This window comes from Phoca vitulina, unplaced genomic scaffold, assembly GCF_004348235.1.
Source record: "Phoca vitulina isolate PV1807 unplaced genomic scaffold, GSC_HSeal_1.0 scaffold3, whole genome shotgun sequence".
NCBI classification, from domain to species: Eukaryota; Metazoa; Chordata; class Mammalia; order Carnivora; family Phocidae; genus Phoca; species Phoca vitulina.
In genome coordinates this window covers 30,775,907-30,801,769 of record NW_022589706.1, presented here as the reverse complement: position 1 = coordinate 30,801,769, position 25,863 = coordinate 30,775,907, and the positions used below count along the sequence as shown (strand labels likewise).

Here is a 25,863-nt window from a genome sequence, read left to right as displayed (position 1 = left end):
TAAATAAATCTTTAAAAAATGAAATAAAACAGGGGCGCCTGGGTGGCTCAGTCGTTAAGCGTCTGCCTTCGGCTCAGGTCATGATCCCAGGGTCCTGGGATCGAGCCCCGCATCGGGCTCCCTGCTCAGCAAGAAGCCTGTTTCTCCCTCTCCCACTCCCCCTGCTTGTGTTCCCTCTCTCTCTCGCTGTGTCTCTGTCAAATAAATAAAATCTTAAAAAAAAATTTAAAAAAAATAAAAAAATAAAAAAATAAAATAAAATAAAACAAATTATTGAAAAAATATTACTTTTTTGTCTTCTTCATCATTCTCTAAAAGTAAAGGAAGAATAATTTAATTTACTAACAACCTGGGTTCTTTCCACTGAAATTTTACCCAAATACAGTTGAATATAAACCAGTTATTTTAACCTGAATGAACTAGAATGAATGACAATAATGGTTTCTTTTATAACTTATTTCAGAAGAGTCCCATAGAACATAATAATTAGTTTCTAGATTCAAAGACATATGAAGTATATCAGCGTTTCAGGCATGAGAGTTGACACTGTGTTCCATATGTGATTCAGACAGAATTGGACATATCTGGAAAAAGTATAAAAAGAGTCTAGCACAATTCCATTTTGTGAGTCTTTGGGGGAAAATAATTAAGACAGGATGAAGTGGGAGTAGTAGAATGGATTGAATCATGGATTAGAGTTGAAATCCCATGGGGCAAGTGTGTGTGCGTGTGTGTGTGTGTGTGTGTGTGTATGTACATATTCATGCATATGTATCACAGATTAAACTAGGACTTGCTCATTTGACTTAAAAAATTGTTTTCTTTTTTAATCTTCTCTGTTAGGTTTTTATAAGTAACATTTCTTTTCATTTGTTTGATTTAATTAATGCAGAAAGCACTGCAATGTGATAGAAATTAAAAAGCAGAAATTCTTACTGAGCTGTGCCAACCCCATCACTGATTGTTCTTCAGCCTCCTTGAAGGTCTGTCTCCTTATCCATAACCTACTTTTGAGAGGATTACATGTAACATACATTAATTACTTCAGACAATTGTTAAATAAATACTGACTGTTTTTTGCCGTATTTTTCAAGACACAAGTTTCTTCTGCATTACTGTTTTTAATATAAGAAATTACTCAAATCTTGGCCTCCAAAATAAGGTATGGAATTTGATTTTCTGAGCATTTAGCCAGTGATATCAATGAATTTTATGGCAGAGTTGGTGAAATAGGAAGTGATTCATGATAAAATTGAGCACAAAAGTATAATAAGATCTTACATAGTGAGAAGTTGAAAGAGTATCAATAGCATGAAATCATTTTAAGTCAAACTAAGCAAAACATTAAGTATACTTCTGCTGTGTCATATAAAGAAAGTAAAGGTTTTGGGAAAATTATACCTCCTGCATAAAGCCAATATGTTTCTTACAAAGGGAACTATGAAATTGACTTCAATTAGGTGCCCTCTTTGAGCGGCCATAAATTACCTTGTTCAAAACCACTACAACAGTTATTTCTGTTTAAAACATGCATTCAAAATAGGAAGCAGAGAAAATACATCCCATATGATATTTTTTTTCAGAGTTTAGGACTTTTAATTTGTCCCAAAGTTGCTGAAGCAAAAATCATGATAACACATTCTGCTTTCCTTTACACCCCCCAATGCAAAAAACAAAAACAAAACTATTTGTAGGAAAAAAATGGTTTTGTACATGGGAAGAAACAATATAAATTCAAAACTTACAGATAAGGATTAGCTCTATCACTCATCTCTTTAAAAAATTTATATGAATATCGAGTCAAAACCAACAGGGTATCTCCCTTGAAATGTTATCTATACAAATTTCCAAGTAGACCACAGGACTCTACTGTCTTGGAATGTCCTCAGAAGGCTCTGTCATTGATCAGGTAACAGAGTAAAAACCCCAGAGTCCTCTTCTTTCAAACAGAAGAGGGAAAGACAGAGGGATGGAAGAAACTATTCAAACTTCGTCTTCTTTCCTTGTGGCTTGTGTTCTCCTCCTCCTCCTCTGCCTCCTCGGAAGCCTCCTCGCCATCCAAAGCCTCCCTAGCCTCTGCCACCAAATCCATCTCGGCCTCCTCTGCCACCACCTCGGCCTCCAAAGCCACCATGGCCTCCACCACGACCTCCAAAACCACCTTCACCCTTAGGTTTGGCCCAGTCCAAAGTAACCTGTTTCCTTCGATTTCACCACCTTCCATGGCCTCCTTGGAAGCTTTGGCATCTTCCTCACTGTTGAAGTCTACAAAACCAAACCCTTTAGAAGACCCAGTCTCCTAGTCAGTGACTGTCCTTGCCTGAACAGAGCCATCAAACGACTCCTTTAATGTCTCTTCTGTGGTATCCTCAGACAGACCTTTGACAAACAAAGTTTTGGACGGCTGGCTTCTGGCATTAGATGATCCGCTGGGTCCTTGCAACTCCAGTCTGATTGCTCTGCCCTCAATTTCCCTTTTATTACAGGAATTTAAAGCTTCTTAACATCTTCAAATGAAGCAAATTCTATAAATGCATACCCTTTAAATTTGCCATTTTGGTTCTGGGGCACTTTAATAAAAGTTGCCTTCTCAAATACTTCCTGAAGGGTTTCTTCTGTTGCATTGTAAGAGAGGCTGCTTAAAACCAGTGTTTTTGATTCACCACTCCAAGTGCTATTCTTGCCACCTCTAGAGTCATGACTTTGACCCTTCTCTCCGGTGTAGAACAGGGAGATAGTCCGCCCATCGATCTCTGTGCCCTGCTTTTCTTCCAAGGCTTTTTCTGCATCAGCTTCGGTCTTAAATTCAATATAAGCAATCCCTTTACTCTTTCCATCCTTGCTGACTAATCTGATCTCCGCAGCATCTTCAAATACTTCTTTTAATTCATCCTGAGTAACTTCGTAAGGCAGATTTTTAGCCAAAAGTGTTCTTGTTTCTCGATCTTTCTTACTGTCTTTTCCCTTTGGTTTTTCTAGTTTAATTTCGTTGCCAGAGACTTGTAAACCAGTGAGTTCCAAGGCTTTTTCCAGGTCTTCAGCAGATTCAAAATCCACATAGCCAAACTTCCTAGACACACCAATTCTGACATCCACAATGACAAGATCATTTTTAGCAAAAAGGTCACTGATGCCCGTTTTTAATTCACGAGCAGATTTGCTGAAGTTCAGGTTTCCAACAAAAAGATTGAATGATGTAGTTGGTTCTGTAGCTTCTACTTTCTGCTTCTTGGCTTCTGGAGCTGCTTTCTGTTTGGCCATTTCCTTCTTTCATTTTCCAGGTGCTTCTTTAACAGGCTCTTCCTCTTCTTCCTCCTCCTCCTCCTCATCTTCCTCCTCATCATCATCCTCATCTTCCTCATCCTCCTCATCATCATCTTTATCCTCATCATCATCCTCTTCATCTTCGTCCTCAGCTGTGCTCTTGGCCTTCACAGGAAGAGCTTTTGCAAGGGCTTTCTTCCCTTTGGCTGGTGTAGTCTCCATAGATTCTTCTTCAGAGTCATCTTCATCCTCATCTTCATCATCCTCCTCATCGTCTTCATCCTCCTCCTCTTCATCATCATTCTCATCATCAGGGCAGCAGCAGCAGCTGCTTTCATCACTGCTGGCTCGAATTCATCCTTATCTTCATCCTCATCCTCCTAGTCCTCCTCTTCACGTCATCATCATCTTCCTCATCACTGTCTTCCTTCTCGGCATTCTTGCCATTCTTTGCTCCCTTGGCTAGGGTGGCTGCTCCTTTCTTACCAGGGGTTGCTATCAATGCCTTGCCTGGTGTGACCCCCTTCTTGCCAGGTGTTGCTACTGCTTTGGCTGGCACAACTGTCTTTTTGGCTGGTGTAGCCACTGCCTTTTTGCCAGGGATGACAACAATGCTTTCTTGGCCAGTGTGGCCACTGTGACTTTTTTTGTTGGGGAAACAATCACCTTCTTTGCTGGAGTTGTGGTAGCCTTCTTGCCTTTTTTCTGAGGAATGATAACCTCTTCTCCACTGCTATCATCATCTTCATCTTCTGACATTTCCTCATCTTCACTGTCTTCTTCTACCTCCTTTGGGGAGGAGCCATTTTCTTGGGGTCACTTTGATTTTTACCAGCCGCCAGGTCCCCTTCACAGACGCTGGGACACACGCAGCCACATATGGTATTTTTAATTAAAGTTTTTCCAAGTTAAAAATAAACATGCTCTAATTATGGAAAATACAAAAAAGTACTAAATATTTTAAGAAGGAAAAAAAAATGTCCCATCAGGCAAACACAATCACTATTAAGACTGTAGCTTTTATGAATTTGGTAGATTTTTTTAACCAGTCTTTTCTTATATAATTATTAAAATAGAGTTATTTTCTATGTACATTTTTCCCTTCTTTCCCTTCCTTTGTTCTTTCGCTTTTGCCTTCCTTTCTTCTGTCTCTTCCCTTTCTCCACTTCTTTGTCTCTCTTTTCCAATTTCTTCTTCTTTCACAGACAATTGAGAATTTTGTCAATTAAAAATATTGTTGTGTATCATAAAGTCAGAAACCACAATTGTCTCAGACCTATGTGAAATCACATTTAATAGAAGCCAATTCCAGGTACCAAAGTGTAATTAGAAAGAAAATCTAACCTTTCTTTCAATCGCATTAAAAACAATAAAATACTTAAGAATAAATTTAACCAAGGAAATGAAAGATTTGTACAATAAAAACTATAAGACTTGATGAAAATGTGGAACATATTTACTATATTAAGAGTAACCTAAGAGTACTATTTAACTATTTAACATCTTCTAACAATCCATGGCCCTGTGATGAAGGGAAAATTTAAAAAAGGGAAAAGAAAACGAGAATTTGTGGTATGCTTCATAGGGAGCTACTTAAAATCTTCACTGGCCTATACATATTATGACATATATTTTACCAGAATAAGGAATATTGAATAAAGAATAAAGAATCTCTCTTTATTAGAGAAATAATAAAGGTAACCTTTATTAAGCACTTGTGTGTCCAGATCTTTTATAAATATAGTGTGTGTGTATATATATATATATATATATACATATACATATGTGTGTGTATATATATATATATATAATTAGCTAATATATATATATTAGCTAATTTATCCTTGACATAAGCCCATTCATATCCTTATTACAGGTGAGAAAACTGAGGCGGAAGGGATTTATTTACTGGCTGCGGTCAAACAATTAGCAAGAGGCAGAGCATAATTTGAACTGAGGTGATATGAATCCAAGGTTTTATATCTTAGCTTTCTTACTGTACCACCTCCAAAATAACATTCTATAAGAACATTTCTGATAACATTTTTTTCCTTGTCTTTACTTTTACTTTAAAAGATAAAATATTGAAAAGCAGAAAATTAAGAAATATCTTACCTGGGTAATACTAGACATCATTTATTGCTGTTTGTATAAGGTTTTTTTTTTCTTTAAGATTTAAGCATCTTACCCAGATCCTGTATCCCTACAGGGAGAGCCCTACCTCTCTTTTGTCATTTTCAGTATCACATTGAATTTGCCATGATTAGAATGTGTTTTTCATCTCTACATCTTTGTTGAAGTTACTCTCATCATGGGCATGAATTGCTAGTCACTAAATCCTTCCATACTTTTTAGTTCTCATCATACTTTATGGCATTTTGATAATTCCCACTCCTTTAAAAAAATTACCTCTCTTTTCATGATGTTCTTCTTTTCTTGGTTTGCATTCCTGCTTTCTGATTATTTTTCCTTAATTTCCTTGATGATGTATTCTTTCTCTTCCCACCCCTTCAATATAAGAGTTCTCAACAATTGCACTCTTCCTCACACTCCAAATATTATCTCCAAATAAATCTGACCTAACTAAAGTTTGCAGCATTAATGTGTATACTAATATCTGAAAAATATGCATAGAAAGTTCTACCTCTCCTTTGAGTTCATTTAGTAAACTACCTACTACCTACTGGACATCCCAAAGGAATTTTACACTCAATTGTGTCTCAAAAGAACTCATTATTTGATCTCAAGAAAACCTCCTGTATTCTTTATCCCAGAGTCTAACATGACCATCTACTCAATAACTCAAGGTTGGAATCTATTTGTTATTCTCAAGATCTCCTTTGTTCTCATGTCCACAGCCAATGAACCAAAACAGTCTACATGATAGAATGCTACAGTAACCTTCTAACTGGTCTCATGGAATATTTGTCACCATTAAAATCCATTCTTTAAACTGCCTTCAAAACAAATATTTCTAAAACAAAACAGGTCAAACTACTCCTTCATTGAAAATAGTCATTGGCTTCCTATTACCTGTAAGACTTAAAACAAACTTAACAAACAAGAACCTTTAAGAGGTAGTGTTTGACCACCTCTCTAGATTCATGACCTCTAGATACCAGTTTACTTGTGATTACATGTGCCTTTACACTTTCCGCCCATTCTGCTCAGGATGCATCTATATGTGAAATATTTACTAATACGAAAATAGATATTACCCCTTTCTCTGAGAGTTTTGCACTTCACTCTACTACTTCTATGTTTGACAGTATGATATTAGCACATTATCTGGTCCAGCAATTGTGGTTATTAGTTTATATTTCTGTTCCTTTCACTTACTTCATAAAGCAGCAGTATATAGCACGATGCATAGCACTTAGTGATGTTCAACAAATATTTTTTGAACCACACTGAAATTTCATCAATTTCTGCAAATATGAAGGGAAGAAGATGTTTCTTCATGGTGCTATAATAGCTGGTTGTCAGTCAAATCAATGAAAGTTATAATTCAAGCTAATTAAAGGCCATGATGAATCGAAGCAATCAGTTCCTACCAAGTATGTTTAACTGTTCAATTGGTTTGTCATGATAAAAACGTAACTTCATTTTAGTTGAAAAAAAAGCTATGATTTCAGAGGAGAAAACTCATATTGTCTTGATCATTTGGCATTTTCTGGTAACTCTGCTGCCGTTTAAATAGAACTTGAATGGCGTGGCTTATCCTACTTTCCTTTTTTGCAGCGAAGAAACACGGAACAACTGGAATACCCTATCATCCGATGTTTCAAGCCAATTATTTAAGACCTGTAGCTGTCATGGTAGTACTGAACTTCCTCTGTTTACCCAGAAGAAGCACACTGACATTCGTCACCATGCTGCAAGGTAATGTTAGCTGGCAAGTGTCATGTTTAAACTTTTAAATATGTCATGTTTAGTTTACCTTAGTTTGCTTTAGAAATATTTTATACTTAATCCCTTATCTTCAACTTAGACAACTAATCGCTTTTGAAAAATTACACTAGTCAATTTCATTTTTCACTATGTGGTAAATCCTGATAAGTAACTCTCATTTATCAATGATACTCAGCTTTACATTAACAATTTTCAAGACATAATACTTTCGGTAACAGTTGTCTTTGGTGATGCTCAAATTAGGTGTAGAAGGTGAGCGATATAATGAACTAGATTAAAAGTACAAAAATAGAGAATTCTATTAGGATTAAAATAAGAAAATGATATATCTAAGGATATTACATAAAAGTTGCCATTAGTCTTTACATGGAATAAATATTTCACATGTAAATAAAACAATGGTTACCTTTACTTGAATGACCAAAATGAACCAGTCTTGTTTTTTAATAGTTACCTATTGGTTATTTTATTATTTTGCTTCTTGATAAACTAATACTATACTTTCAACATTTATTTTTTTTTAAATGCAGTTATAACTGTCTGCACAAATTTTTAACCAGTATAAAAAATGAAACAGAAATGCAGCTGAAGAATCAGACCTATAAATACAGACAACAAACTGGTGGTTGTCAGAGGGAATTGGAGGTAGGGGATAGGCAGAATGGGTGAATGGGAGTGGGAGATAAAGGTTTCCAGCTATGGAATGAATAAGTCACAAGAATAAAAGGTGCAGTGAGAGAATATAGTCAATGGTATTGTAATAGCATTGTATGGTGACAGATGGTAGTTACATTGTGGTGAACATAGCATAATGTACAGAAATATTCAATCACTATGTTGTACATCTTGAAACTAATGTAACATTTTGTGTCCTCTATACTTAAATTTTAAAAAAAATTTTAAATCAAATTAATGAGGCTGATCCCAAACAAAACAATATGTGAAGAGATTATGTAGAGTATTACCTAAGAGTGTGTTAAGTGCAATTTTAAACTACTTACAGCCAGTCCACTTTGCTTTTGTTAAGACTTCACTCATCTCACCCATGGGCATTATAATAAGCTTCTCTAATTTCCTAATACTAGACTCCCAAAGCCAGCTCAGAATTGGATATTACTATAGTAGAGATTTAATAAGCAAACCTTAGTACATCTTTCCTGTTTAAAAATCTTTGATGTCTCTCTATTGCTTATAGAACAAAACTGAAATCCCTTATCGTAGACATAAGGACCTTCAAATACATCTACAGTTCACCTTTCCAAACTAATCCCTATTCTCTGTTTCTCCCTAATAAGAATGCTATGGCTCCCAAATGTTGAATTTTCTTGGCCATTTTCAACCATAATATATTTTTTTTCTTCTTCTTCTTTTTTTTTTTTTTTAGTACAGCTGACATACAATGTTACGTTAGTTTCAGGTGCATAACAAGTATGAAGGCTCCTCAAAAAATTAGAAATACCATATGATCCAATAATTCCACTACTGGATATTCAGCAAAGAAAATGAAAACAATTCAAAAAGATATATGCAAACCTATGTTTATTGCAGCATTATTTACAGTAGCCAAGATACGGAAACAACAGAAGTTCCCCATTGATAAACGAATGGATAAAGAAGATGTATATATGTACAATGGTATATTATGCAACTATAAAGAAGGATGAGATTATGTCATTTGCAACAACATGGATGGACCTAGAAGGCATTATGCTAAATGAAATAAGTCAGACTGAGAAAGACAAATACCATATGATCTCACTCATATGTGGAATCTAAAAACCAAATGAATCAACAAACAAAAATCAGAACCAGATCTACAAATACAGAGAACAAACTGAGGGCTATCAATTATGGTCTATTCTTATAAAGGTTATTTATTCATCTTTATCTCTTTTTCCAAAGGGAAAACTATTTATCTTTCTCAACCTCCTTTCTCAAATGTTAGCTCCTTTGTAAAGACTTTGGCAATATTTCCAGGCAGATCAGTACTACTTTCTGATCTGCCCACACCACTTTTGTTAACCATTAGGGCATTTATCTTGTATTATAATTGCTTTTCTGTTCTCTTTTATCCTTGGGCTGTGAGTTCCTCATACTTCTTCTTGTACCTCTTGTGTCAAACATGTGAAAAATACTCAGAAAGTGTTTATTGAATAAATACATGAATAAATAAATGAATGAATGGATAATTTATACTCCACATGTGTGTCCTACGAGGAAATATGGAAATATGTCTCATGCAGAACACAATGTTCCAACAGGGGTTTATTAACAAAGGAAACATTTACCAAGGTTTGTCATGAGGCATAATGAAATAATCTAGATAGCAATCAAGCTCTCACAACCCTAAGCTCAGCAGGACAAAGAGAGAGAGAATAGTGCCTGGAAACAAGAAGGACAGAGAGTCATGTGGAGTTAAATGTCTTGAGGGGAGCAGTGACTTTCAATCAAGGGACACAGAGTGTTGGAGACCACACCAAGGAAGTTAACTATGGAATAAATACCCTGACTCTATTCTATCGATTCTCTCTAGTCTCTTGTTGGTAGTCCTTATTGGCAGGCCTCAACTAGAAGCTGAGAGGCCTCAGAGACTCTTGATGTAACCCACATTTATTAGTGCTCCAGTGATGATCAACATGGAGAAGGATGGGGAGTAGTTCTAGAGGGGCAAATGGAGACATCCATGTGTAACATATATTATATGTTTCAAGATGACATTATGTATAACATATTACATGATAATCATATGATTATATATGATTATATATATGATCATATAATTATTTGATATCATATAATATATGTCATACATAATGTCACTTTGAAGGATAACCCAAGAAATGTTATCTTTCCTCTCTGCCCAGGTTCTGAATAAATTGGGAAATAAAACTTACCTTTTAGTAAGAAAATTTGGAAATCAAACTATCATTTTTCTTGTTAGAAGAGGCCAGATTGAGGAATGTGACTTTAAGTTTATTTTCCAAATAGGTTTGCTAATACTGAGTCTTAAAGCTGAAAGACTTACTCGTCTATTCCTGATGATCTAAAGGGGGGCGGTCTTGTATGGTGCACCTGGGCTACAGCGGATTCCATGCTCTTTTCAGGCAAACTGGTGCCAAGGGAAAGAAGGACAGCATTAAGCAAGAATATCTAGTTATTCTTCTCAAATTTAGAAATCAGATGTAGTAAATGCTGAGATGCATACCCTATAATTATGCAAATTCATGTGTAATATGTACCATGATTGTTTTTTCTCCCAATTCCAGACTCCTAGCCATCAAATGAGAAGAGAAAAAACTCCTGAGCTTCAGAAGAAGAAAGGAAGTTGTAGAGGAAAAATGAGGCATGGCAGTGAAATGGTAGCCAATCCCACCTCAGGAAGCTGGAAGGTGGAAGGCGCATCCTCTGTCATCAGTATTCATTCTGCTGACCAAATCTGCTTCTATCAGATTGCTGAAATGGAGAGCAACAAACCGGAAGAGTTTGGGAATTGATGCCTCTATTCTACAAGTCCTTGCCAACCTTAGGATCCAGAATGATCCCTATCAATATTTAACTTGGATCGATGAAAACCAACAGATGATGTCAAACATAATCAGGATTTGGATTGATCTGAATTGTGAAGTTGTAACCGGGACACAGGATTGTAAGAGGACCTGGTTCTGGGGGTCCCAAAGAGATGAGGTTTAGCCCCTCACTGCTGACAAAATCCAAAGGCAGAGAGGCAAGTGGTGGTGATACAAGAAAGACATTTATTTCAGTGAGGCCAGCATAGGGAAGACAGCAAGCAGACTAATGTCCCAAAGACAGTCTCCAAAGTGCTGAAAATACTTCTGGGTTTATATAAGGAAAATGTGGGACAAAGGTCAGTGGGTGAGTGCTGCTGAGCAGTAAAGGTCAGATTGGTCATAGCTGTGGATCATTGCTGTGGGGTCAGTTACACTGAGTCTGGCTGGCTCAGGGCAGTCCCTGTCACCTGCGCGGGTAGTTTCAGTTCCCATCATGGGATGCTTTGCCCTCTGGGTCTTTTGCCTGAGTTAAAGATAAGCTGAAAAGAAGAACTTAATTAGAAAGTACAGACTGAGGTCAAAATGGAGGTAGTCTTCCTTCAAAGTCAGATCTTCAGAACTCCAGCTAGCCCACCCTGGTCACTCATTAACTTGTCAACAACACAACTTACATTTAACGTGACGGAAAATTTTAGACCCTATATACAGTATTATGGAGATGTAGTAAGTAAAGGAGAAGAGGCACATAGAAAGAATCCCTCCTCATTGAATCAAGAACAGAAAAAACGTACATTGCCTTTTAATGATATACTCATCTAGATAATAACAGAGTAATATTTTGTTTTGTTATGTTAGATCATATTAAATATTTAGAAGGACATAGTACAATTTTTTAAACACTGAATAGTTGTAATGCTGACATTATATTTTAAAATTAGTATTTGCTTATCCTTTTTTTATTCAATTTATATTGAAAATGTGTTATGTGTGTATTTTGGGGTCCTGGACTCGATTCCAATGTATGCAGGGGGAATTTTCCTTCTATGCTACCAACTAAGCAATGTTCCAGACACACCAGCAGGGTTTTCTACAATTCAATTCAATTCTGACACTATCTACCTGAAGACAGGGTCAGATTCCACAAAGTCATCCTATAAGACTATCCCCCTCCCACTGCAGATGCCAGGTGCAAGCCCAGGTTATCACCTATGCTTCTGACTGATGGTCTATAGATAGGAGGTTCCAATGCCTTCCACCTTGGGTTCAGTTAGTTTGCTAGAGTGCCTCACAGAACTTGGAGAAACATTTTACTTACTGGATTAACAGTTTGTTATAAAAAGATATGGTAAAGCATACAGATGAACATCCAGATGGAAGAGATACATAGGGCAAGGTATATGGCAAGAAGTGCAGAGTTGCCTTGTCCTCTCTGAGCTTGCCACTCTCCCCAAATCTCCACATATTCACCAGTCCAGAAGCTCTCTGAACTCTCTTCTTTGGGTTTTTAATGGAGGCTTCATTATATAAGCATGATTGCTTAAATCATTGGCTTTGGGCAATTGATTCAACCTCCAGCCCCTCTCCCCTCCACAGAGGTTGTGGGGTGAGGCTGAAAGTTCCAACCCACTATTCAAGTTTGGTTCCTCTGGTGACCAGCCCCCATCCTTAGCTTCTTTCCAAAAGTCATCTCATTAACACAAACCCAACTGTGGTGGAGAAGGGCTTGTTATGAATAACAAGACACCCATTTCACTTTTATGGTTCTGAAGTTCCTGCCCTCCACACCCCCATCCCCCCAACTGAAGACAAGAGACTACATATTATAACAAAAGATGTTCCCATTGCTCTTATTGCTCAGGAAATTTCAAATGTTTAGGGAGCTGTGAGCCAGGAACTATGGTTAAAGACCAAACACACATTTCTTGAAAGTGTTATCAGCAAAATTAGCATTATGGCAACATGCCTAGGGGCTATAAATCATAATAACACAGTGTGTAATTTTATATTTTAAGAAAATCCCACTATTCTAATTGTAATGGCATCTCAGAGAGAAATTATGACTTATCCCTTATACTGTCAGACTTTATAGAATACACAAAAACATTAGTAAAATTTTATATAATTTCAAAAATAGGTATAGCAGCCTGGGAATGGACCTGAAATTTCAAAACTGAGCTGTTTACTTCATCCTCAGATTGTTTTTCCTGGAAATAATCTTTTGATTGTCATTTCAGTTAAACACTTACCAAAGGCTCTTTTCAGAAATGAAAATACTTGAGACAATTTCATTCTAACATTGCATAATGCTTTGTAATGAATGGGTAGCCAGATCTGATTATCTGTTGATCATTTCCCTTATGTAATAAATGCTTCTTTATTGCATACGGTTTAAATTCTCCATCCCTGTCTACTAGAGCACGTTCTTGCAAAATTAGACATAGTCTGTTTAAAGAGTTGCTCAGGGTAGATGGAACATAAAGATGGGGAAAATGCCAGAGGGAAGTAATAGGTCTTGCCTTCACTATGCACTGTAAGAGAGATTGTGTCAAGGGGCCTGAGCTTGGCACAGCATGACTTAATCTGGACTTCCCATGGCCCTCACATGCTGTATTGAGAGAGAATGCATAACCTAGACTTTAAGAATAATAATATGTTTAATCTAAAGTTTATGAGAACGCCAAAGACCAAAAACCAGGTATCAACAGATTGAGTAAGTTTTGCCTAGAAAAAGGAACAGGATGAGAGTCTTCCAGCATATCACTTACAGTAACACACATTGTAAACTGTACATCATTTCTATTACTCTGGACATTCAGTGAAGTCAAGTTGAAAGTTAGAGCTTGGACTTTCTAGTCACATGTAGAATGACAAATCCATCTCACCTAGGCTCCCAATTAGAAGCAAAAAAAAAAAAGAAAGCTGGATCCCTTTCATAAGGTTAGAGTGGTAATGACAAGAGCAGTCATTGGTGAAGGACAGCTGTGCCTGGAGAGTGGCGATACCACCACAACCATCATCAACAGAGGCAGCATTGTGGCAGCATGTCTGGGGGCTGAGGCAGAATAATGTGGGAGACTTATTTCTGAGCACTCATGTGACAGCTATCTGTGGAGCTCTTAGAAATAGCTAGAGGACATGTTGAGAGATTCTAATTTCTGTCATTCAAGCACATGAGCAAGATGCCTTAGAAATTGGGATATTTAGAGTTATTTATTATGATGTGTGGTAGTCATAAGCTGGTCAGGCCAGAGAACATTTGGGTTACATAAACCTCATTTGTTATGCAACACAGGCTATATGAACTTCTTTTTCATTTTTATAACCCAACACAGAGAGATGAAAATTCTATGCTAGCTATTTTATCCCTAAGAGGGTCTCTGTTTTGGAAGAGGTTTTTGAAACTGCTATTTAACAAGAATATCTCTTCTCTAAAAGAAGTTACTTTGTACCCTAAATAAATTAGTTTAATACGTGTATAGCCAATTCTTGCTTTATGAACAGAATCTTGGCTCATGGGTGAGCCAGTCAATTCGATAAAACTGATCAATTCAAGGAACAAAATAAAGGAAGAAATTGTCAGTCAATTCAGTCAGAAAATAGATTGATGTTTTTTTTTTTCTTGAAAAGTCCATGGAGAATAAGATAGCTGGATTTTATCAACCGGGGTACTGCTGATTTTGCAAACAAAAAATAAGATATCTTGATTTCATGTATTTTATTATTTCACTGACTGGTGTAATCACTCAAAGGCCGCAAAGCTCTTTGTGGAGTGGGGATAGGGTAAGGGTAAGGTAAAGAGGAGGAATCAGAATGAAAATGTAATAAATTGATTATACATTGATTAAAAAGTATTTATGATGGAAGGGATGGGGTATGAAATCATGGTACACGCTGTACCTGAGACTCACTTACCAAGATGTCTTGGACATGATTGTCACATATTCCTTTTAGTATTCTTTCAGTTAAAATAGGTATTTTCCAACACTCAGTAAAAAGGTAGCTCTGAGATGTTGTCAGTCCAAACTCAGATATGTGCAATCTCTTTTTTTCAATCTCCACTCAAAGACGTGGCCTGAGTCAAGTTCACTGTTAAAAAAGAATAAAAGCAAAAAAAAAAAAAAAAAAAATCAAAGCAACATAGGATTTGAGGGCATGTTTTCCTTTACCCTGGAGAAAATATGTTCAACATATTTTCAGTAGAAAACATATGATTCAACATATCGTTCAAACAGAGCAATAGAAGGAGGTTTTTAATGATGTCAAGCACCTCAAAAATATTCATTAATATACTAAGTTGGAAAGAAATAAAATAAATAAGTTATAATGGGGAAGGAAGGAAGGAAGAAAGGAAGAAAGGAAGAAAAGAAGGAAGGAAGGAAAGAATTGAGGAAGGAAGGAAAGGGAAGAGAAGGAACGGAAGGAGGGAGGGAGGGAAGGAAGGAGATAAAAGAAAGTCTTTTTCCTTTTTTCACCTCCTTACCTCCTCCCCCATTCCCCCCAAAAATAGTCTTCTGTTCTTCCTTGTATATTCTTAATGTTGGTTGAAGGCAACTTGTCTCCCAAATCTGAAACATGAATCATTCAAAATTTCTTCATCTTCTGGGTCTCACCCACTCTGCATTGACCCTTCTTTCCCCACACCCAACCACTCACCACATGTAGTGAGTTCTACCTACCAAGCATACAGGGTCCACCTTCTCCTCTCTAAGGGACCCTATCTAGTTCAAGTCCCTGTCACCTCATTCCTGAACTGCAGGGACAGCCTTCTATTTTTTAGGAAGGAAGAAGGAAGGATCCAGGACAGTCTTTTAGTTTTTACCTCTCTAGGCCAGAGTCTACACTACCAATAATAAAAAAAAAAAAAAATTTAAGAAATATTTAGGCAAAATACAGAATATCTGTCACTACAGGAAATAAACCCTTTATCAGCATCTGAATAACCTCAGAGTAAGATGATGAGCATAACATATAGGGCTTTTTAATTTCTTGTCCCCTGCCTACCTCTAAAGACTCCTCTTTTGTCAGTCTCCCTTCTAAACTTAAATCCAGTGACTCTAATCTCCTAACATTTCAGAAACATGCTATGACATCTCATGTTCCTATGAACACCCTTCCCCTTCCACTGGATTGTGCTTACTCTTGTCCAACTGAAAACTGTCCACCTATTTTTTAAATCCCAAATCATTAGTTCTCCCTTTTACAGTGTCTAATTTCCATCATCCCAGAAGTATTCATCACTGTTAGAGTCAAACAACATGAAAGGGTAAAATCTGGGTTGGGCCTTTTTGTAACTATACGATCTTGTGTAAGTCACTTAGCATCTCTTTACTTCATTTTCCCCACCTGCAAAATAGGGACAGTTGTTACAAGGCTGAGCAATTATGAATACCTGACAAAGTAAATGCTTAACAAACTTTAGTCGTTAAGTACATATGCAGAATGATGTAGGTGTTAGTAGGCAGTGAGTTATCATTTTGTTGTACTAGTCTGTCTTCACCGCTGGAATATGGGATCTTTGAGGAAAGAGACTCCGTGCCATTCTAAATTTCTCTATCTCCCAAACCTAATACTGTGCCTTCATTTAGTAGTTTTTCAATAACTACATGTCGAATAAATGTATAAAATGATGAATATTCACTACTGTAATAGAGATATTAGTGTGTGGGAACTAAAAAGAACTCAGCTGCTCCCTCATGACAAGAGGATCCTTTATGATCTGCCTTTGGCTGATCTCCAGTTGCAATAACAGCACATTTGTAAGTCAATATTCTTGGATACCACAAAATAACTTTGTGAAGGTCAGAGAGTAGGGATTGATGTAGACAGAATATTTATAAGTCTGCGATCAAATATACAAAGGTAAGGAAGTTTCCATTTTGGTACCTCCTGTGTCTTCTCGCTTCAGATCACCTCTCTCCATATGCGTATAGCAGGATGTCTCTAAGACAAATTATATGATCTTCCATTTCTAATTATAGTGCTTATAATAATAGACACATTAACTAGGACTCTTCTCTTTTGTGGTGATCTGGATACTATGGTCTTCTGGTTTGCCAGTCTAAATGAGCTACTGCTGAATATATTCTAGTTTCAAGCTCTTACAGATTATTATTCTTAGTGGTTTCTTATATACACTTGCATTAAAGAATTGCTTTTTAGACTACTTTTTAGACTATACACTTGCATTAAAGAATTGCTTTTTAGCTATTGGTTATTATATTAGGTGAACAAAAAAAAAAAAATAAGAACCAACATTATTAGGCACCCATTATGTGCCAGGCACTGTGCTGGGCAATTTACACATGCTGTCTTGTTTGGTTTTTACAACACAGATAATTATTTTATCCCCCATTTACCTATGAGGACACTGAGACCTATAGAGATTAAGTAGCTTGTCACAGAAGCTGTAATTAACAAGGTAAATTAATTAACTAATAAAGCTGATCATTTTGTCTCTAAAAATGAAGTCATTTTTGCTTTTTTTAACCTTAACAATGAACCACGTGTTCAAGAAAGTGTTAAGGAATTAAGCGTGATTACAATATACAGCCTTTGGATTAGAGTGGAGCCAGATAAGAAGCTAGGCGATTGGTGAAGTTGATCTAATCGCTAAATACAAACAAGAGTAAAAATATTTCCCTGTTTCAGTGGAGAGCCCAGTAGAGAATCCAACAGAGCTATGTTCAGTATTGATATATATATATATATTATTAAAACACTTGGAGAACACACGAAAATGAAAAAAAATGTATTATTTGACCAAAAAATCATTTACGTCCTTGGGGTTTGTTTGTTTTGCTAAATCCTTCTCCTCCTCAGCCCCTCAGCCTGCTCCCCTCAGCCCACACTTCAACAGTGACGCTAAAAGAATTGATTCATTCTACACTAAATGTAAAGAAGAAATCTTTGCTTATAAGCCCAGTGACTGTCAAGTTCAGAGTTGGCTCCTTAGCAGAATAATTAGAGAGCTATGTTATTTTACATTGTCTAGGTGCTTCTAAAGTGGAATGGAGTCAGGATAATTTAATAAGAGACTGCAAATAATACATATATTTTATGTGGAATGACAAGAGTTGATCAGAATAACATTATACTCTATAGTAATGATAAAAGATCCCTTTAGCTCTTGGATTATTACCTAGTATGTGAGACATGTCTCGGACACTAAAGACCATTGATTAGACAGAAATGAAGCTGGTCATTGAGCTGGGGATTATGAAAATTGTCTCTCATCTCTTACAGAGCACACTGGGTAAATGTTAGAAGGTAATGACCTTTGATTGCTTACATATAATTGCATCTTTCATATTTCCAGGGAAGAAGAATACAAGTTTGAAGCTAATATCCTTTGTGGAAATATTTTGGGAGCGTTCTGCTGCTTTCCTCTAAGAACCAATGGAGTATAAGTAAAACTTGCTATTCTAGGAAACAGAATACTTGATATGACTTCAGTGAAATTGCTAATGCAGGAAAATGTTTCTCCACTCATTTTAATCACAGCACCAAAAGTGCATTCATCATCATTGTGCAGTCCTCAGAACTGAATTGATTGATTTCCCATGACCAAGTCAGGGCCTAAATTTTTGTGTGTGTTTAGTAATATTTGACCATGCCATCCCTATACATTAAATTAAATTGTGCAAATACCAAAAAAGACTTGCAGAATGCTACAACCTTTCTTAGGGTAGGTAAAGCCCACCGGAGTGAGTAGGATTGAAGGGCTGGAGTAGAGAGTCCAGGAATCTTTTCTTTAATCCTTCCCTGCTTTGGCACCATATTTCTCGAAGTCTCAGTATCCCTCCAGAATTAAAGCTCCTGACAAGAGGCCCTCCTTTATATTTCCAAATTTTACAGAGCTCCATGTCTCCATGTCACTATTTATTCCTGATAATGGCTTCCTTCTACTGCTGGTCTCTAGGGGCCTCAGTATCCCGTACTGATCCCATTAACCATGCCCACATCTCTGGAAGGTGTCCCTTTGTGAAAATGTCTTTGCCTGATGAATCTGAGTGAAATTCTGTTTCCTGCTAGAACTCTGACTGCCACAGTGAAGTCATATATAATATATGTTAAGCAAATGTATATTCATTAAATGTTTCCATGCCTACTTTTAAAGCTTGAGGAAGGAAGGAAGGAAGGAAGGAAGGAAGGAAGGAAGGAAGGAAGGAAGGAAGAAAGGAAGGAAGGAAGGAAGGAAAGGAGGGAGGGCAGAGGAAGGAGGGAGGGGGAAGGAAAGAGAGAAGGAAGGAGACAAACTTAGCCTAGTTATTTCCTGCAAAAGATGTCCCAATTAACAATGAGGTGCTCAATTCAACATTTAAAAAAATACTGAAGTTAGTCTTAGATTAAACTCCACAGATTTATGAAAACAGCAAATTTTGTTTTAGTTTTGTTTCGATTTGGCTAAAATGATCATAACTCAGTATGGTACCACTGGTTATCAGAGGATAATTAGAAATTCTAATTAATGAGTCTATGCATCTGAATAATAACCATGTGACAGCTAATTATTTACACTTAATAAATACAATGAAGGAAAAAATAAAAATTTGCAACCCATTAGAGGAAAATCAATAAAAAGGAGCTCTTGGGGTAAAAATCTGGCAATAACTGGCTTAATTCTATAATATCAGTACAGGAGGCTCTCCTTAAGTCTGGGACCCCTCCCTGAAGACTGTCACACTTTCAAGGACATGTTGCAATGCAGAGAGCCACAAACCCACGGACATTCGGCCCTCAGAAGCCCCAAGAATTAGCCTTTCATTTTGAATGTGCCCATTGCTTGCTTTGGTCCCATGAATTAGAGATGTCCAGGCGATGACAGAGTTGGACCAGAAGTTCATGTTTATCAACCCTAAAGTTGAGAGTGAAGCTCATAGACCAGCCCTAAGCTTGACTGCCAGGTGACCCGATGCATCTAATTCTCTGTTCTGCTTCCCCCATCTCAGCACATAGAAATGAATGTGACCGACGGGGCGCCTGGGTGGCTCAGTCGTTAAGCGTCTGCCTTCGGCTCGGGTCATGATCCCAGAGTCCTGGGATCGAGCCCCACATCGGGCTCCCTGCTCGGCGGGAAGCCTGCTTCTCCCTCTCCCACTCCCCCTGCTTGTGTTCCCTCTCTCGCTGTGTCTCTCTCTGTCAAATAAATAAAATATTTAAAAAAAAAAAAAAAAAAAAAAAAGAAATGAATGTGACCGAATCTTCTGGATAGGTGCTCCATTTCACACTGCAGTTGAAGAACTGAGCTCACCCCCTTAATAATTCTACTTTTATGGAACTAGCCTTTAATGGATGAGTACTGCGCTTCAGTGAGTAGTTCCCAGAGCATTAGAGATAGATTTGACTCACAGTCCCATATGCGGGCCAATAAATGCTGTTGCTTGTATCGATAAAAGATATAGTCTCTGAAAAATCCCATATTATTTTGATCATCTTTTTCCAAGGCCATTTTCCCCGAAGGTCATACCTTAGGTGTCTTAGACACAGCTAGTGATTTCTACCTTGAGATCATGCTGGTGCCAGGCAGAACTTTAAAATAGGCCTGGGGTAAGAGGCTTCAATTTTATATGGTTAACATCTATTTCTTTTTCTATCTATATATGTGTATGTATATATATAGCCGTATAAATATATACACTAATACACAGCAATAATTCACTTTAGGATAGCATTCTTAAATATTTTACTTATTCTTAATGCCTTTTCCTTGGGGAAAAAGACTTTGTTTTCCGTTTTTAAAAATACACATATTTGTAGTGTTATGTGTATCTGAGAAAAACAGTTACCAGATTTTAAAACCTAGTAGGCTATCTGAAAATACTAATTTACAAGAAGACATCAAGTGAAAAAGCCTGGATCTTGGGGTGGGGAGACATAGGTCCCAGAGATGGCCCATCCACCGTCTCCCTAGGTGGTCTTAGCCAGTGGCTTTATCTGTCAGGACCTCAGTTTCTTTTTCTTCTCTCTTTTTTTTTAAGATTTTATTTATTTATTTGACAGAGAGAGAGAGCACAAGTAGGCAGAGTGGCAGGCAGAGGGAGAGGGAGAAGCAGGCTCCCCACTGAGCAGGGACTCGATGTGGGGCTCAATCCCAGGACCCTAAGATCATGACCTGAGCCGAAGGCAGACACTTAACCCACTGAGCCACCCAAGTGCCCCAGAACCTCAGTTTCTAATCTATAAAGCAAGGAGACTGGAAGCCCTTCTGTGACCACTCACCCACCTCCAGTTCTCCAACCACACCAAGAGTCTGCTCCTCCCATTGACAGCACTTCTCATATTTATCATTCTCACAACTTGCAGTTACATTGTAGAGGAGATTAATAGACCTGCTCACAGAGTTGAACACCACATCTCCTTGCAGTATACATCCAGACCTTACAGTTGAGTTCAAAGAGTCTCTGTGGTTTTGAAAAGAGTATTTGATGCGGAGTAATGAGGGTTGGGCTTGGAATTCCTCTCTGCTGCTTATAAGTTGCATGACAGTGGACAAACAACTGACATAGCATTTTAAACCTAATTCCTCATTCGTGGAATTCAGATGACAACATCCAACTACCTACCTGATGGAATTGCTGTATGTCTTTTAAAAGATGCTCTAGTGAAGCACACAGAATGTATGAACCTCACTGGATGCACTTAAACTTTAATATTTACATTGACCTTTAGGAGAATTCATCTATAGAAAAATTCAGCTCTTATATTTTTTAAAGGTCAATGTGAAAAATGCAAGAGATACTTACTGCTTTCTTAAGAAAACTGCAGAAGTTATTAGTCATGACAATGATCCAAAATATTAAAAATATTTACAGAATTACCAGAAGAGCTAGAGTAATTAACCAGTTAACATGACTCCATGTTAAGAGAGGATGAAACTATGGCCAAAGATTAAAATAATAACTACAGGAAAAATATGAGTTTAAAACTGGGCTGAAACCATGAAAATGAATTAATAGTCCATAGTTGACAGTTGAATTCTGGCCGTCAGTGTGGCCCCAAAGTGGCCACAACCTGGGAATTCAGAAATGAGCTAGTATCCGTTCCTCCAATCTAGCAATAGTAGCGGCTGGTAACAAACATGGCAGATACGGTGATAGCCCCCAACACACACTGATGGCTCACAACACAGAACTGTGTTTCCACGTATTGTCTCATTTAATTTCCTCAGCAACCTTATCAAGTTAGGCTCTGCTAATATTTGCATCTTAAAGATAAGGTAACTGAGGGACGCCTGGGTGGCTCAGTCGGTTAAGCGTCTGCCTTCGGCTCAGGTCATGATCCCAGGGCCCTGGGATCCAGCCCTGCTTCAGGCTCCCTGCTTCTCCCTCTCCCTCTGCTGCTCCCTCTGCTGGTGCTCTCTTGCTCTCTCTCAAATAAATAAATAAAATCTTTAAAAGAAAATAAAAATAAATAGAAAGAGAGAGAGAGAGAGAGGGAGGGAAGGAGGGAGGGAGGGAGGGAGGAAGGAAGAAGGGAACTGAGGTTTGGAGATGTGGAATAACTTGTCCAAACCGCAGGTACTAAATTTTGGAGCTAGAATAAGACCTTAGGAAATACGATTCCAAAGTTACCACTAAGAAAAGAGCAAACAATATTTGAATGACGGAATGACTGAATGCAGCACTTCTGGATTAAGCCTATGAAGGCATCCTGCTTCGTTTTGCCTGCCAGTCCGAGAAGCCATTTACTGAAGCTACTCAGTTGCTCAACATTCAAGCATTAATTACAAAAGTAACAAATGCCATATCAAATAATGCCATATCAAATAAAACAAATGCCATATCAAATAAAACTGCAGTTAGTTGGTGTCCATGATAAATATGTCCAGGCTGTTGAGACACATATGGACAAGCAGTATGTATCAGGGAACTTTTACTCCGGTCAAACAAGAGATCAGGTGTCAGACTCTCGCAGCGAGACTTGACTTAAGGAGCAGAACTTTGTCAGCTCCATCTCCCTGACATCATCGGCACCAAGAAAGCTGTCTTTACTGATCTCTATACTCCCATCGGGATCTTAATTTATTATTACAATCACATCATTAAATGACTAACGATTGTTTTCTCATTCCATCTTGGGACGCTATTTAAAATCATAATTACATTATTTAGAACTGTTGTTTTTTCATTCTTTCTTCTAGTGAAGTATTTTACCCAGTTTTCAGATTTGCTGTCAATGCTTTCATTTTAGATACCTTTCATTGCACATACTTCGTATTTTAATGTCCTCTTTGGGTTAAAAGTCAATCCAGAAAACCACACCCTGAATTAAATAAACTTTATACGTTGAGCCAATAATTTTATTTTCATTTTCACGCAACAAGCATTGTCTAAAATTTTCAAGTCATTGTATTCAACTTATTGTCTGAATACATGTAAAATAGTTACTGAATGTTTTCTTTGGTAGATGATTCAGGATTTTACAGGATTCTAAGATAGTTGCTATAAAAAAAAAAAGAAGAGCTATTATTTTATTTTTCTGTTTCGTTATTAGAGAACCAAAGTGATGAAATGACCTCACCAAGGTCACAGAGCTAATTAAAGATTACCAGGGCAAGATGTAGGTCTGATATGAATTTCTCAACAGCCTTGCTATAGACAGTGTAGATGAGGACCGGCAGCATCAGCATCACCAGAGACCTTGTTAGGAATGCAGAATCTCAGGCCCCACCCAGATACACTGAATCAAAATCTACATTTTACAAGATCCTCAGGTGATGTGCACCCCGTTCAATTTTGAGCAGCACTGCTCTATAGCATGCTGCTGATTTTCTTCATTATCTACCTACAAAATATTGTGGCCCTTGACAGATGGATTAGTCTAGAACTTAAAAGAAAACTGAGGTCTGGAAATTTTTTTTAAACTTATACTGAGTAATTTTAAATACATCCTTTTACTGTTAGGCATTTTACTTTAGAAATAACTCATGACTACGTTTGTAATTACAAATGCAAATTCTTATCTGTTACGCATGTGTTTAATAGATATATACTAAAAGGGGTATAAATTTCAGCTTTTTACTAGACTGCATTTTTTTTCATCCCTAGACACCCTACAGAGGGCAAAATATCTGCATTACCCATCAAACCGCAACTTTTATGGCTTGTCACCTATCAGAAGCACACTATCGCCACCTGCTGGTCCTGCCATAGAAAGGCCAGCAAGGTGTTTGTCCTGTTTTCTTCTACCAAGATCATTTCATTATATAGAATTTTACTGTTTGGCATTCACATTTTCCCCCAATCTCTGATTTCTCTCCAACTCTATGACCACTCCATGTGACACTTTTTCTCTGTGATGCTCTTACAGAGTAGCTAAACTTCAGCCCACTACAATCCTACAAAAAAGCTTTTAAAACCAGCTTCAGTATACAAAAAGCAATTTACCTTACTATCCTCCTTGCATAGATTACCAGGAAAAGTTCCCAATTTATGATTCAAAGAGTAAAATCAACTTACCAGTTGCAGCCTAGTGACCAATGCAGAAGGCTTCATACCTGTGCTCAATGAACGGGTATTTGAGACTCAGATTTGTAAAAAAAAAAAAAAAAAAAAAAAAACTTCTCTCTTCTTCTCCAATTTTCCTTCTCTATGTATGTTTCCATGAAAAGAATGCTCTCTTTCCTTTATCCTTAATCTAAAAAAAGTTAATATTGCCATACGTGAATATCTTTCTATCTTGTAAAGGCAAATTTTCTTTAACCCTTATTTTTATTTCTCTCCTCAGCTCTGATTAATTTAGATCCAGAAAAATCTCTCTTTTCTCCCTCATATTACTAAAAAAACTGACCTCAAAAAAGGCGACTGTTCAGACAGTTCTAGAAACATTTTAATGCTGGCTCCAAAGAATTAATTAAAATTAATATAACCAATAGAAACAAACCTTGAGAATCTCAAAATTTCCTCAAAAAGCCTCAAAAGTTCCAATGGTTTGCAAAGATAATTTTGATTACTGTTGTTTTTGTTGTTATTGATAATGATGATTGATTGTTGCATCTTTAAGAGAGATCCCTCTAGGGGAATATAATTGCCTACTCCAAGTATTTCATTACTGAATGTTGCGTGATATCCTCCTCAAAAGGAATACTAAATATCCTTTATGTCAGAGTTACATTGAAAAAAAAAATTTCTGCATTTCATTTTTAAACATCTTAAGCCTCTATGGAGAGAGAATGTTACTTCAACATTAGTAAAATTTTAGGGGACAAACTGAAAGGAGAAGAAAGTTAATTCCCTGAAGAAGTATGTGTCTTCAAATCTTAAAGTACCAATTCAATGTGTTAAGAAATGATGAGACATAAAATCCTCAAAAGAAATAGAGCAAAGGGAAGTTGAATTTTAAGAGCAGCTCAGATAAGAATTTGCATGAAATCACTTCAACTTTACTCTTCCTGTTGGGTGTGGTTACAATAATAACAATTTTTAAAAGATATGCATGCTGGGTTTATTTTGAGAAAACTAGTTTAGACTGTTAATGCATTGAAGAAGAAGGAGGAGGAGGAGGAGGGAAAGAAAGAAAAGGACAGAAAGAAAGAAAGAAAGAAAGAAAGAGTAAGAGAGAGAGGGAGGGAGGTAGGGACGAAGGAAGGAAGGAAGGAAGGAAGAAAAAAATTACACCAGTTAGAATTAAACAAGCAAGGAACACTTTACTCAAGACTACTGCAGTAGGAGGGAGACATTGAACAAAAAAAGATGGGAGGGTTTTGAAGTGCTGAGGTGAGCTAGTGAAAATATACCTGAGAACTGAAAAGGGAGGTTGGTCAATGAGATTAAGTCATCTGTGCTTGCTAATTGGTGCTTATCTAAATTAGGCTCCTTTCCTTCCATGGAAACTGAAAGATAGAGGTGCTATCTCTCTTGATGATTCCAAGTCAAAGGGATGGCTCTCAGGTCCTTTTTTTTTTTTTTTTTTTCAGTAGGCTCCATGCCCAGTGTGGAGCTCAATGCTGGGCCTGAACTCACAACCCTGAGATCAAGATGCTGAGATCAAGACCTGAGCTGAGATCAAGAGTCGGACACTTAACCAACTGAGCCACCCGGGCACCTTTTTCAGGTCCTTGACAAAGACATTCCTGGGTTGTAAAAATGGCAAGAGGCTGAGAATTTATATCTCAAAGGCGCAAAGAAAGAAATTACAATTGCAAGTTTTCTAAAGTAAATGCTCTAGGAAAAGGGAGGTC

General features: G+C 37.2%; 1 pseudogene; it reads right to left on the bottom strand.

Moving 5' to 3' along the window:
• Positions 1 to 1,681: 1,681 nt before the first annotated feature.
• Positions 1,682 to 20,133, bottom strand: LOC116628952 (annotated as a pseudogene).
• Between the last annotated feature and the right edge of the window lie 5,730 nt (positions 20,134 to 25,863).